Source organism: Ascaphus truei, chromosome 1, assembly GCF_040206685.1.
Source record: "Ascaphus truei isolate aAscTru1 chromosome 1, aAscTru1.hap1, whole genome shotgun sequence".
NCBI lineage: Eukaryota > Metazoa > Chordata > Amphibia > Anura > Ascaphidae > Ascaphus > Ascaphus truei.
In genome coordinates this window covers 396,645,141-396,660,852 of record NC_134483.1, presented here as the reverse complement: position 1 = coordinate 396,660,852, position 15,712 = coordinate 396,645,141, and the positions used below count along the sequence as shown (strand labels likewise).

At 37.4% G+C, this 15,712-nt stretch overlaps 1 long non-coding RNA gene across 1 annotated transcript; it reads left to right on the top strand.

The window, feature by feature from the left end:
* The first annotated feature begins 2,937 nt into the window (after positions 1 to 2,937).
* On the top strand, positions 2,938 to 10,303 carry LOC142471286 (uncharacterized). The gene is made up of 3 exons (XR_012789386.1): positions 2,938 to 3,250; positions 4,644 to 4,814; positions 10,152 to 10,303. It is a non-coding gene; the product is annotated as an uncharacterized LOC142471286 (long non-coding RNA).
* Positions 10,304 to 15,712: the final 5,409 nt, after the last annotated feature.

Below are 15,712 nucleotides of genomic sequence, written 5' to 3'. Positions count from 1 at the left end.
TTTTCTGGGGAAAATTGGCATTACAGGACCCTTTCTTGGTGCTATCAGAGCAATATATAAAAATGGTAGCAGGCTTACTATAACAGGAGATAGGGCATTTCAGAGGAACAATGCAGGGCTGCCCTTTGTCCTGTAGAGAGAAAATCTACTTGGCTCTAGGAACTTGCTAAACCATAACACAGTAGAAGCAAGGCAGTATTGTGGAGCATATGGAGTTAAAATCAGCCTGCTAGTGGAGGTGGGCATCGGGGTAGCGGGGGTAAATAACCTTCAGGAACGGCACTGAAACCCCCAGCAATAACAGTGTGGAGCACCAAGCGTACTCACGATCAGTCACTGATCCCTTAGCGTCCTCCTGGCTGTATGTGCACCTGCGTGGTGCACCCTCCCTCTGTGGCGTCCCTTAGATCCGGAAGTGATAGTAGGAATGTGAAGGATCAAAAAAGGCAGCCGCTCCTTAAGGGTACAGTACTCACCAGTAGGTTAAAAGTAAAAAACTTTTATTTGACTACATAAAAACAGATACGATCCATAGACAGAACAAGAAGAACCTCCTCCCACATGTTTCAAACAGCTAGTGTTCTTTCTCAAGGAGTATAATGTAGGGACAGGGGGGGGGAGGGTACTATATAAGCCTCCCTGCTCACAATCTAATTGGTGTGTACCACCTAATGGTAAGTAAGATAAAAGACAGAATGGTTTGGGAGCTGGGGCAGGTTCTGTCAATCCCCAATTATCATAAAGCATAAACTCATGGATATAGATATAACAATGTAATGGCATCTCAATTAGAAAAAAACCATCATTGATTACATATTATAGCAATGTTTCATTATATCTTATAAGACAAGAAGTACTAATGAAAACAATAAATCAAAATAATATAAATATTATTAATTCTATCATATGTATATATATATACATACAAAAACACAGAAAAAACAGGTGCACTCATAGCGTAAAATTGTATAACAATAAATTTATGGAATAAGGGATAAAAATACACACTCACAAACAGAGCTGAATAAAATGCATTTTTGAGTACAACTCAGCCCGTTCAAACGCAGGAACCCAAAGAGGAGGACTTCGGTGTGATGTCCGCGGTGTGTCTTGCCACAATAGCCCCTCTATGTCCCAGCAGGGACCGAAAGCCACGAGGGACGCCGCCTTCCTCTTGCTCCGGCGCTACACAGAGCATACACTGAATCAAATCTCGCGTGAGCTCGATGACGTCAGAGAGGTTTCAGCCGGAGAGAGTTCACAATGTAAACAGGAACTTGAATGTCTGAATGGCTGGTAGCAAAATGCTAGCAACGCAGCAAAAGTGCAATATATGCAAATGAGTGTCAGTATAAAATATACAAACTGGACAGTAGGCTCCACAGCAATCTCTACGCGTTTCGTGTCGAACGAGACTTCATCAGGGGTAATAGCATAGGCATTAGACACAGTTATATAGTACATAAGACCAATCAGAGCATAGAAGACAGAGGATTAGTAATGAGATACACATGATGAGTAATAGGGTTGGATTAACCCCCATATATGCCAAAGCACACATAGATACGGATTCACAATTTTAATCCTAAGGACCAAATATATTATTGCATATAGTATTAAGCGCTTCAACTAGTGCATTAATTATATATCACAATTGTAAAACAAAAATTAAGCACACAAGTTAGCCAAAAAGGTTAACCAAAAAGATTAAGTAGAATGTCATTGGTAGATAACTTGCATAGTAACATATATATAATATATATAATACATATAATACAAGAAACAGATGTCAATACATGGTAAACAATACCCTAAGTATAAAGAGATAGCTGAATAACCACTAAATGTAGAAGGAGATAAAATAGGTATTATAGAGACTCAGAGGGACCCAGGTGCAAAAAATAAGACAAAGGAGCTAACAAAAAAGCTGAAAATGTATAATATATGTATAAATGTATAAATGTATAATATATATGGGCACCACTACACCACAGTGGCTCAGTATTTTTACATTTATATACCAAATCATTTGTTCATTCTTAACTTGGCTTAATCTACATCATTTATATGGGTACCATTGACTTTGCTTGCGTGACCACCATTGGTCCAGTATCCTTCATTGTTCACACATTTTTTATTACATTTATATCTTTATTTTTATTTTTATTTTTATTTGCTACTTTTATGTACTTTTTTTTTTTTTTCATTTTTATTTATATTTTCACCTTTATTCATACACTTTTTATTTCTCATTCATACACCTCTTTTTCTTCCCCTGTCTCCTTTCCCTCTTTACAAATATATATATATTTTTTTTTTATATTTATTTTTATATTATATTTATTATACATTTTCAGCTTTTTTGTTAGCTCCTTTGTCTTATTTTTTGCACCTGGGTCCCTCTGAGTCTCTATAATACCTATTTTATCTCCTTCTACATTTAGTGGTTATTCAGCTATCTCTTTATACTTAGGGTATTGTTTACCATGTATTGACATCTGTTTCTTGTATTATATGTATTATATATATGTTACTATGCAAGTTATCTACCAATGACATTCTACTTAATCTTTTTGGCTAACTTGTGTGCTTAATTTTTGTTTTACAATTGTGATATATAATTTATGCACTAGTTGAAGCGCTTAATACTATATGCAATAATATATTTGGTCCTTAGGATTAAAATTGTGAATCCGTATCTATGTGTGCTTTGGCATATATGGGGGTTAATCCAACCCTATTACTCATCATGTGTATCTCATTACTAATCCTGTGTCTTCCATGCTCTGATTGGTTTTATGTACTATATAACTGTGTCTAATGCCTATGCTATTACTCCTGATGAAGTCTCGTTCGAGACGAAACGCGTAGAGATTGCTGTGGAGCCTACTGTCCAGTTTGTATATTTTATACTGACACTCATTTACATATATTGCACTTTTGCTGCGTTGCTAGCATTTTGCTACCAGCCATTCAGACATTCAAGTTCCTGTTTACATTGTGAACTCTCTCCGGCTGAAACCTCGCTGACGTCATCGAGCTCACGCGAGATTTGATTCAGTGTATGCTCTGTGTAGCGCCGGAGCAAGGGGAAGGCGGCGTCCCTCGTGGCTTTCGGTCCCTGCTGGGACATAGAGGGGCTATTGTGGCAAGACACACCGTGGACATCACACCGAAGTCCTCCTCTTTGGGTTCCTGCGTCTGAACGGGCTGAGTTGTACTCAAAAATGCATTTTATTCAGCTCTGTTTGTGAGTGTGTATTTTTATCCCTTATTCCATAAATTTATTGTTATACAATTTTACGCTATGAGTGTGGCTGTTTTTTCTGTGTTTTTGTAGATATCCTCAAGGAAGTGGTGCTCCCTTCATTCGGGCTGCAGAGACTCTTTAGGATAGCAATTGGAATATCTTGGGATTTGTATATATTTTTTATATATATTTTTCTGGACATTTTCTTTTTTTATGTATTTTTTATGCATTTTATTAGTTTAATACATTAATTTTTATTCTATCCACTGTGCTTAGCATAGGTTTTTATTCTTATCTGTATTATTTTTACTTTTATTTTTACAATCACCTTTTATTTTTATAGAGATATTATATAGTGATAGGTTGGCGCTAATATTTTTTCTCTTGTTGTCTCTGTATACTTTTTATTGGCTGCCCCTGCTCTGTATAATCTATCTCTATATATTGTATAGTTAGTACTATTATATATTCACCATGATGAAAAATTGTGAAGAAAGACTAGCTAGAAGACAGAGGATTACATTTAATGTAGATGTCATACCGGTTTCTGAAAAAGAGAATGATGTTGATTTGAAAAAAATTTTGATGTATTGGAAGAATTGACCAAGGATGAAATGCGTCATTGGTTAGACTTGCTTTCTCTACAAAATTATTTAGAGAAAAACATTATTCCTAGAGGGCTTAGAATTTCTAAGAAACCAACTTTTGAAACAGATGATGAATTTTCCAGAAATTGGAATGAGGCACTGGAAACTTGCTCAGTCTCTTTAATTAAAATGTTAATCACATATAGAAAGGACAAATTAAAGACTCTGAATAAAGAGATTGAGGAGATCCAGTTCTCCATTAAACCTTTTGAACATTCAGAGGAATTTGTAGTATTAGATGAGGCTGTAAACAAAAGGGTTATTAAATTTGAAGATGAAATAGTGGAGAGAAAGAGAAATAAATATGCAAGAGACAAGGATGATTACGCAAATGACAGAGTGAGGGACTGGAGAAAAAATGTGACTATTATAAATCTGGCAATTATGGGAAATCCAATAGATCTAAGTATAGAAGTAACAGCAGGGATTATAATAGATATAGATCAAGATCATATGAAAAGATTACGAAAACAAGTTCTCAGGATAATTCTAAATCTAAGTCCATTCCTGGAGAAAAAGCTATGGCAAGATCTAAAGATCATGCACCTGAACCCACAGTTTCTGTCATTAACTGTCCAGTCTCTAATAAATTTTCTCACTGCGTAATCTAGAATTAGTATCTACTAATAGTGACCTATCTATGAAAAGTCAAAATGAAGGAGCAAAACCAAAAACTAGGTCGAATCTGGAACCAGTAGATTTTTCACCTAAAAATAAAACATCTCCTTCTGTTATTTCTTTTTTAGAGAAAGGATACCAACACCCGCCCATCGACAAAGGGAGGAAATATCCCCTATGGGACAAACAGGAGTCAGCCCAGAATTCCCAAAGGAGAAAAAGAGATTCAGAGGGATCAGAGGAGGAAAAAAGAGACAAAGAAATAAGGAGAAGAGACTAATGGTGGCCGCGCCAGTGAAGTATGGTATCTATAATTTATCCACACACAAACTTACACCCTATCATATCTCATTGCTAGCAAAAGGTCTCTCGTTTTCACCTAGCAGTTTACCCAATCAGTTTGAGCTGTTTGTGGATCTTAACAGGTTCATACGCAAGCTCACCCTGATGAGACATTTTTCATCTAAAAATAGAGAGTCAGTAGACAGTATAGATACCAACTTTAATACACAGGAACAAGTATGGATTCGTGCACTTACCTCCATTCTTGTAGAGAATGACATTATAGAGAATTTTTCTACTAGTACACAAATCAATCAGATGTGCGATTCAATTTTACCACACGATTTTACTACCCATTCTGAACCAGACTTGACTGGGAGGCCGATATTTGATCAGGCGTCCCAGCCCAGCCTCCTGAACCATTGTGGGGAATCTTCCCAGCAGTTGGTTCGGGATTCGGATCTGGCCCTGGACTTCAAGCACTCACCCTTTCATCCTGTTTCAACTTATTTTCCCTACCATTCTAAGGGGAACATCATTGATACCTTCTACACCATTGTTCTGAAGGACCTTGAAAAGCTATGTCAGAATAATACTCATCTGACACACAGGAATCTGAGCAGGGGGGAAGAATTGGCTTTGAAAAACCTTAAAGATAACACCGATATTGTTGTAAGACAAGCTGACAAAGGAGGGGCTATCGTCTTGCAGGATAGACAGGACTATGTGTCCGAAGCGGCCGCCTCTTAATGGACAGCTCATCCTATCGTATACTGGATCAAGATCCAGTTGTAGATTTTCAGTTGGCCTATCAAACACTCATTCACGATGCACTTAGTATGGGTATTATCACTGAAGTAGAGAGCACTTTTTTGTTTATTAGACACCCCAGAACACCTGTTTTTTATCATTTGCCCAAACTGCACAAAGACACTACACATCCCCCTGGTAGACCCATCATCTCGGGGGTGGGATCAATGACGTCGAACGTGTCCCAATATGTCGATTATTTCCTTCAACCGTATGTGAAATTGTTACCATCTTACATTAAGGACACGTTGCACGTCATTGACTCCACCTCTGAGATCACTTGGAAAGACACATTTTGTTGGGCTACATGTGATGTATGTTCTCTTTACACCTGCATAGATCACATTAAGGGCCTAGAAGCCATCAATCATTTTCTATCATCAGATTCAAATTTACACGTGTCACAAAAAGATTTTATTTTATCCTGTATTAGGTTTATTTTGACACATAACTATTTCACTTTTGATGGTACTTTTTATTTGCAGACCTGTGGAACGGCCATGGGTACCAGATTTGCTCCCAGTTATGCGAACCTCTTCATGGGGTTGTGGGAGAACCTCCATGTTTGGGGCAATGCACGGCTGGTGGCTGGTCTGGTATTCAATGGTCGTTTCATAGATGACATTATTATCATTTGGGATGGTGATAAGGGCCAACTGAAAGATATACTGGAATCATTTAATGATAACAACATGGGGCTTAAATTTACCCACACCATACATCCAGATACGGTGGTATTTCTAGATCTTGAGCTGTTCATTGATAGGTCGGACATGAGGATACATAGTAAAACACACTTTAAACCTGTCTCCACCAATGGGTACCTGCAATACGGTAGCAACCACTACAAAAAGTGGTTGAACAACATCCCCAGAAGCCAATTCTTTAGGATTTGCCGTAATTGTTCCCTCAACTCGGATTTCTGTGATCAAGGAGAGACCTTAATTAATAAGTTTCTCCAAAAGGGGTATGATGGAACGGTGGTGCAGAGGGCGTTTGATGACGCTCGAAGTATTGATAGGAGTGCTCTACTCAAGAGATCCAGGACCAGATCTGATCATGCTGGCCTTGATCCAGCGGTGGACAGATTTAGCGGGAATCCTTTGCATTCTTTTCCTAAGTTCATTACTAAGTACAATAGACTGGCCTATCAGGTCAAACATATTATCAATAGGCACTGGAACATTATTCAAAATGATCCTATTTTAGGTCCCAGGGTGCCAACACGAGCTCCTATTGTATTTAAAAAAGCAAGATGCCTAAAGACCATGATTGCCCCAAGTAGACTTAAGCCAACCATTAAACCACCACCTCTAACATCTAAAAAGGGTAACTTTTCCTGTGGTAGAACTAGGTGTATCACTTGTGGCATCTAAGTAAAATTAACACCTTTAAATCCTTTTCTAACGGCTGTGAACATGAAATCAAACATCATATTAATTGTCTTAGTACATACATTATATATCTTATTTCCTGTCGTTGCGGCCTACAGGATGTGGGCCGCACGTCTAGGACGATTAGTACTAGATTTCTCGAGCATCGTAGAAATGTCAAACATGGCCTTCAGTCGCACTGTCTATCACGACATTTTGATACTATGCATAATAAGGATCCCTGCTCTCTGTCCATCTTTGGTATCGAGGCCATCTCACCTTCCCTTTCGGAGGGTGATAGGTTCAAAAAATTGTGTGTCAGGGAGACCTACTGGATCTATGTACTTGGTACATTGGTTCCGGGGGGTGTAATGACACAATAGATATCAGTACAGTAGTCTAGTTACATCATTTTGTCTACTGTGAGGTTTGGTGCGTAGCAGGGAGGTCTGGGTTGAACGATTTATTTCGTTCCCTCCATGTGGGCACCACTACACCACAGTGGCTCAGTATTTTTACATTTATATACCAAATCATTTGTTCATTCTTAACTTGGCCTAATCTACATCATTTATATGGGTACCATTGACTTTGCTTGCGTGACCACCATTGGTCCAGTATCCTTCATTGTTCACACATTTTTTATTACATTTATATCTTTATTTTTATTTTTATTTTTATTTGCTACTTTTATGTACTTTTTTTTTTCATTTTTATTTATATTTTCACCTTTATTCATACACTTTTTATTTCTCATTCATACACCTCTTTTTCTTCCCCTGTCTCCTTTCCCTCTTTACATATATATTTTTTATATATTTTTTTTTTTTTATATATATATTTTTATATTATATTTATTATACATTTTCAGCTTTTTTTGTTAGCTCCTTTGTCTTATTTTTTGCACCTGGGTCCCTCTGAGTCTCTATAATACCTATTTTATCTCCTTCTACATTTAGTGGTTATTCAGCTATCTCTTTATACTTAGGGTATTGTTTACCATGTATTGACATCTGTTTCTTGTATTATATGTATTATATATATGTTACTATGCAAGTTATCTACCAATGACATTCTACTTAATCTTTTTGGTTAACCTTTTTGGCTAACTTGGTGCTTAATTTTTGTTTTACAATTGTGATATATAATTAATGCACTAGTTGGAGCGCTTAATACTATATGCAATAATATATTTGGTCCTTAGGATTAAAATTGTGAATCCGTATCTATGTGTGCTTTGGCATATATGGGGGTTAATCCAACCCTATTACTCATCATGTGTATCTCATTACTAATCCTGTGTCTTCCATGCTCTGATTGGTTTTATGTACTATATAACTGTGTCTAATGCCTATGCTATTACTCCTGATGAAGTCTCGTTCGAGACGAAACGCGTAGAGATTGCTGTGGAGCCTACTGTCCAGTTTGTATATTTTATACTGACACTCATTTACATATATTGCACTTTTGCTGCGTTGCTAGCATTTTGCTACCAGCCATTCAGACATTCAAGTTCCTGTTTACATTGTGAACTCTCTCCGGCTGAAACCTCGCTGACGTCATCGAGCTCACGCGAGATTTGATTCAGTGTATGCTCTGTGTAGCGCCGGAGCAAGGGGAAGGCGGCGTCCCTCGTGGCTTTCGGTCCCTGCTGGGACATAGAGGGGCTATTGTGGCAAGACACACCGTGGACATCACACCGAAGTCCTCCTCTTTGGGTTCCTGCGTCTGAACGGGCTGAGTTGTACTCAAAAATGCATTTTATTCAGCTCTGTTTGTGAGTGTGTATTTTTATCCCTTATTCCATAAATTTATTGTTATACAATTTTACGCTATGAGTGTGGCTGTTTTTTCTGTGTTTTTGTAGATATCCTCAAGGAAGTGGTGTTCCCTTCATTCGGGCTGCAGAGACTCTTTAGGATAGCAATTGGAATATCTTGGGATTTGTATATATTTTTTATATATATTTTTCTGGACATTTTCTTTTTTTATGTATTTTTTATGCATTTTATTAGTTTAATACATTAATTTTTATTCTATCCACTGTGCTTAGCATAGGTTTTTATTCTTATCTGTATTATTTTTACTTTTATTTTTACAATCACCTTTTATTTTTATAGAGATATTATATAGTGATAGGTTGGCGCTAATATTTTTTCTCTTGTTGTCTCTGTATACTTTTTATTGGCTGCCCCTGCTCTGTATAATCTATCTCTATATATTGTATAGTTAGTACTATTATATATTCACCATGATGAAAAATTGTGAAGAAAGACTAGCTAGAAGACAGAGGATTACATTTAATGTAGATGTCATACCGGTTTCTGAAAAAGAGAATGATGTTGATTTGAAAAACAATTTTGATGTATTGGAAGAATTGACCAAGGATGAAATGCGTCATTGGTTAGACTTGCTTTCTCTACAAAATTATTTAGAGAAAAACATTATTCCTAGAGGGCTTAGAATTTCTAAGAAACCAACTTTTGAAACAGATGATGAATTTTCCAGAAATTGGAATGAGGCACTGGAAACTTGCTCAGTCTCTTTAATTAAAATGTTAATCACATATAGAAAGGACAAATTAAAGACTCTGAATAAAGAGATTGAGGAGATCCAGTTCTCCATTAAACCTTTTGAACATTCAGAGGAATTTGTAGTATTAGATGAGGCTGTAAACAAAAGGGTTATTAAATTTGAAGATGAAATAGTGGAGAGAAAGAGAAATAAATATGCAAGAGACAAGGATGATTACGCAAATGACAGAGTGAGGGACTGGAGAAAAAATGTGACTATTATAAATCTGGCAATTATGGGAAATCCAATAGATCTAAGTATAGAAGTAACAGCAGGGATTATAATAGATATAGATCAAGATCATATGAAAAGATTACGAAAACAAGTTCTCAGGATAATTCTAAATCTAAGTCCATTCCTGGAGAAAAAGCTATGGCAAGATCTAAAGATCATGCACCTGAACCCACAGTTTCTGTCATTAACTGTCCAGTCTCTAATAAATTTTCTCACTGCGTAATCTAGAATTAGTATCTACTAATAGTGACCTATCTATGAAAAGTCAAAATGAAGGAGCAAAACCAAAAACTAGGTCGAATCTGGAACCAGTAGATTTTTCACCTAAAAATAAAACATCTCCTTCTGTTATTTCTTTTTTAGAGAAAGGATACCAACACCCGCCCATCGACAAAGGGAGGAAATATCCCCTATGGGACAAACAGGAGTCAGCCCAGAATTCCCAAAGGAGAAAAAGAGATTCAGAGGGATCAGAGGAGGAAAAAAGAGACAAAGAAATAAGGAGAAGAGACTAATGGTGGCCGCGCCAGTGAAGTATGGTATCTATAATTTATCCACACACAAACTTACACCCTATCATATCTCATTGCTAGCAAAAGGTCTCTCGTTTTCACCTAGCAGTTTACCCAATCAGTTTGAGCTGTTTGTGGATCTTAACAGGTTCATACGCAAGCTCACCCTGATGAGACATTTTTCATCTAAAAATAGAGAGTCAGTAGACAGTATAGATACCAACTTTAATACACAGGAACAAGTATGGATTCGTGCACTTACCTCCATTCTTGTAGAGAATGACATTATAGAGAATTTTTCTACTAGTACACAAATCAATCAGATGTGCGATTCAATTTTACCACACGATTTTACTACCCATTCTGAACCAGACTTGACTGGGAGGCCGATATTTGATCAGGCGTCCCAGCCCAGCCTCCTGAACCATTGTGGGGAATCTTCCCAGCAGTTGGTTCGGGATTCGGATCTGGCCCTGGACTTCAAGCACTCACCCTTTCATCCTGTTTCAACTTATTTTCCCTACCATTCTCAGGGGAACATCATTGATACCTTCTACACCATTGTTCTGAAGGACCTTGAAAAGCTATGTCAGAATAATACTCATCTGACACACAGGAATCTGAGCAGGGGGGAAGAATTGGCTTTGAAAAACCTTAAAGATAACACCGATATTGTTGTAAGACAAGCTGACAAAGGAGGGGCTATCGTCTTGCAGGATAGACAGGACTATGTGTCCGAAGCGGCCGCCTCTTAATGGACAGCTCATCCTATCGTATACTGGATCAAGATCCAGTTGTAGATTTTCAGTTGGCCTATCAAACACTCATTCACGATGCACTTAGTATGGGTATTATCACTGAAGTAGAGAGCACTTTTTTGTTTATTAGACACCCCAGAACACCTGTTTTTTATCATTTGCCCAAACTGCACAAAGACACTACACATCCCCCTGGTAGACCCATCATCTCGGGGGTGGGATCAATGACGTCGAACGTGTCCCAATATGTCGATTATTTCCTTCAACCGTATGTGAAATTGTTACCATCTTACATTAAGGACACGTTGCACGTCATTGACTCCACCTCTGAGATCACTTGGAAAGACACATTTTGTTGGGCTACATGTGATGTATGTTCTCTTTACACCTGCATAGATCACATTAAGGGCCTAGAAGCCATCAATCATTTTCTATCATCAGATTCAAATTTACACGTGTCACAAAAAGATTTTATTTTATCCTGTATTAGGTTTATTTTGACACATAACTATTTCACTTTTGATGGTACTTTTTATTTGCAGACCTGTGGAACGGCCATGGGTACCAGATTTGCTCCCAGTTATGCGAACCTCTTCATGGGGTTGTGGGAGAACCTCCATGTTTGGGGCAATGCACGGCTGGTGGCTGGTCTGGTATTCAATGGTCGTTTCATAGATGACATTATTATCATTTGGGATGGTGATAAGGGCCAACTGAAAGATATACTGGAATCATTTAATGATAACAACATGGGGCTTAAATTTACCCACACCATACATCCAGATACGGTGGTATTTCTAGATCTTGAGCTGTTCATTGATAGGTCGGACATGAGGATACATAGTAAAACACACTTTAAACCTGTCTCCACCAATGGGTACCTGCAATACGGTAGCAACCACTACAAAAAGTGGTTGAACAACATCCCCAGAAGCCAATTCTTTAGGATTTGCCGTAATTGTTCCCTCAACTCGGATTTCTGTGATCAAGGAGAGACCTTAATTAATAAGTTTCTCCAAAAGGGGTATGATGGAACGGTGGTGCAGAGGGCGTTTGATGACGCTCGAAGTATTGATAGGAGTGCTCTACTCAAGAGATCCAGGACCAGATCTGATCATGCTGGCCTTGATCCAGCGGTGGACAGATTTAGCGGGAATCCTTTGCATTCTTTTCCTAAGTTCATTACTAAGTACAATAGACTGGCCTATCAGGTCAAACATATTATCAATAGGCACTGGAACATTATTCAAAATGATCCTATTTTAGGTCCCAGGGTGCCAACACGAGCTCCTATTGTATTTAAAAAAGCAAGATGCCTAAAGACCATGATTGCCCCAAGTAGACTTAAGCCAACCATTAAACCACCACCTCTAACATCTAAAAAGGGTAACTTTTCCTGTGGTAGAACTAGGTGTATCACTTGTGGCATCTAAGTAAAATTAACACCTTTAAATCCTTTTCTAACGGCTGTGAACATGAAATCAAACATCATATTAATTGTCTTAGTACATACATTATATATCTTATTTCCTGTCGTTGCGGCCTACAGGATGTGGGCCGCACGTCTAGGACGATTAGTACTAGATTTCTCGAGCATCGTAGAAATGTCAAACATGGCCTTCAGTCGCACTGTCTATCACGACATTTTGATACTATGCATAATAAGGATCCCTGCTCTCTGTCCATCTTTGGTATCGAGGCCATCTCACCTTCCCTTTCGGAGGGTGATAGGTTCAAAAAATTGTGTGTCAGGGAGACCTACTGGATCTATGTACTTGGTACATTGGTTCCGGGGGGTGTAATGACACAATAGATATCAGTACAGTAGTCTAGTTACATCATTTTGTCTACTGTGAGGTTTGGTGCGTAGCAGGGAGGTCTGGGTTGAACGATTTATTTCGTTCCCTCCATGTGGGCACCACTACACCACAGTGGCTCAGTATTTTTACATTTATATACCAAATCATTTGTTCATTCTTAACTTGGCCTAATCTACATCATTTATATGGGTACCATTGACTTTGCTTGCGTGACCACCATTGGTCCAGTATCCTTCATTGTTCACACATTTTTTATTACATTTATATCTTTATTTTTATTTTTATTTTTATTTGCTACTTTTATGTACTTTTTTTTTTCATTTTTATTTATATTTTCACCTTTATTCATACACTTTTTATTTCTCATTCATACACCTCTTTTTCTTCCCCTGTCTCCTTTCCCTCTTTACATATATATTTTTTATATATTTTTTTTTTTTTTTATATATATATTTTTATATTATATTTATTATACATTTTCAGCTTTTTTTGTTAGCTCCTTTGTCTTATTTTTTGCACCTGGGTCCCTCTGAGTCTCTATAATACCTATTTTATCTCCTTCTACATTTAGTGGTTATTCAGCTATCTCTTTATACTTAGGGTATTGTTTACCATGTATTGACATCTGTTTCTTGTATTATATGTATTATATATATGTTACTATGCAAGTTATCTACCAATGACATTCTACTTAATCTTTTTGGTTAACCTTTTTGGCTAACTTGGTGCTTAATTTTTGTTTTACAATTGTGATATATAATTAATGCACTAGTTGGAGCGCTTAATACTATATGCAATAATATATTTGGTCCTTAGGATTAAAATTGTGAATCCGTATCTATGTGTGCTTTGGCATATATGGGGGTTAATCCAACCCTATTACTCATCATGTGTATCTCATTACTAATCCTCTGTCTTCTATGCTCTGATTGGTCTTATGTACTATATAACTGTGTCTAATGCCTATGCTATTACTCCTGATGAAGTCTCGTTCGAGACGAAACGCGTAGAGATTGCTGTGGAGCCTACTGTCCAGTTTGAATATTTTATACTGACACTCATTTGCATATATTGCACTTTTGCTGCATTGCTGGCATTTTGCTACCAGCCATTCAGACATTCAAGTTCCTGTTTACATTGTGAACTCTCTCCGGCTGAAACCTCGCTGACGTCATCGAGCTCACGCGAGATTTGATTCAGTGTATGCTCTGTGTAGCACCGGAGCAAGGGGAAGGCGGCGTCCCTCGTGGCTTTCGGTCCCTGCTGGGACATAGAGGGGCTATTGTGGCAAGACACACCATGGACATCACACCGAAGTCCTCCTCTTTGGGTTCCTGCGTCTGAACGGGCTGAGTTGTACTCAAAAATGCATTTTATTCAGCTCTGTTTGTGAGTGTGTATTTTTATCCCTTATTCCATAAATTTATTGTTATACAATTTTACGCTATGAGTGCGCCTGTTTTTTCTGTGTTTTTGTAGATATCCTCAAGGAAGTAGTGTACCCTTCATTCGGGCTGCAGAGACTCTTTTGGATAGCAATTGGAATATCTTGGGATTTGTATATATTTTTTATATATATTTTTCTGGGCATTTTCTTTTTTTATGTATCTTTTATGCATTTTATTAGTTTAATACATTAATTTTTAATCTATCCACTGTGCTTAGCATAGGTTTTTTATTCTTATCTGTATTATTTTTACTTTTATTTTTACAATCACCTTTTATTTTTATAGAGATATTATATAGTGATAGGTTGGCGCTAATATTTTTTCTCTTGTTGTGATATATATATACATATATATATATATATATATATATATATATATATATATATATATATATATATATATATATATATGGTCTAATGTCTGATAAGGATATGTGAAGTATAACTGTTCAGACAGGATTGATATAATCAATCAATGTAGATCGTACAGGTTGTAACCATGGAATTATATATATACATGTAGAGGTATCAGTACCGTGTTAGCCGAGCTTCAATAATCAAAAAATAAATAGATGATACCGTTTTGTGGCTAACGAAATGCTTTTATTTGTGCGAGCTTTCGAGATACACTGATCTCTTCTGATCGCACTGTGTATACTGTGGGCTCTACATTCATTTTTATTCACACTGATACACATACACACTCCATCATCACTTGCTTTCAGGAACCTTTAGACACCTCCAGCCGTAAAACACATCCACACCGGGGGAAGGACCAGCACAGATAACATTCCTATAGACACTGTTTATAGTATAGCTTTTGCTTGCTTCATTCATGGTAACATCGCCGGAAGAAGAGATCAGTGTATCTCGAAAGCTCGCACAAATAAAAGCATTTCGTTAGCCACAAAACGGTATCATCTATTTATTTTTTGATTATATATATATATATATATATATATATATATATATATATATATATATATATGAGAAAAAGAAAAAAGAAGCGCCCGATCCTTGTGTAAAATCAGATGAAAAATTTAATACATCATGGACAAGACAAATGCACACTTACAATTTGTCCGATAAAATAAGGCACAATTTGGGACCTGCCCATGCACCAACTGAAGACTCCACGGTCACCTCTGTGTGTGTAGGTATCCACAATAGTTCCAGATCTTGTGTCTGTATCAGCCGCTATCTCCAAGATGAAAGTTCTTTATTTTAGGAGCGCTTATTTGCAGCGTGCGGCCGCCATTCACCTCTCTTGTGGAACACCGGGACCCGGAAAGATCTTCACACACGTCCTTATGTCCTCACGCTGGTGCCAGGAACTGCTCGACCACCGTAGCTTCAATGCCAGAAACCCTACGCGTTTCTTCCGTCT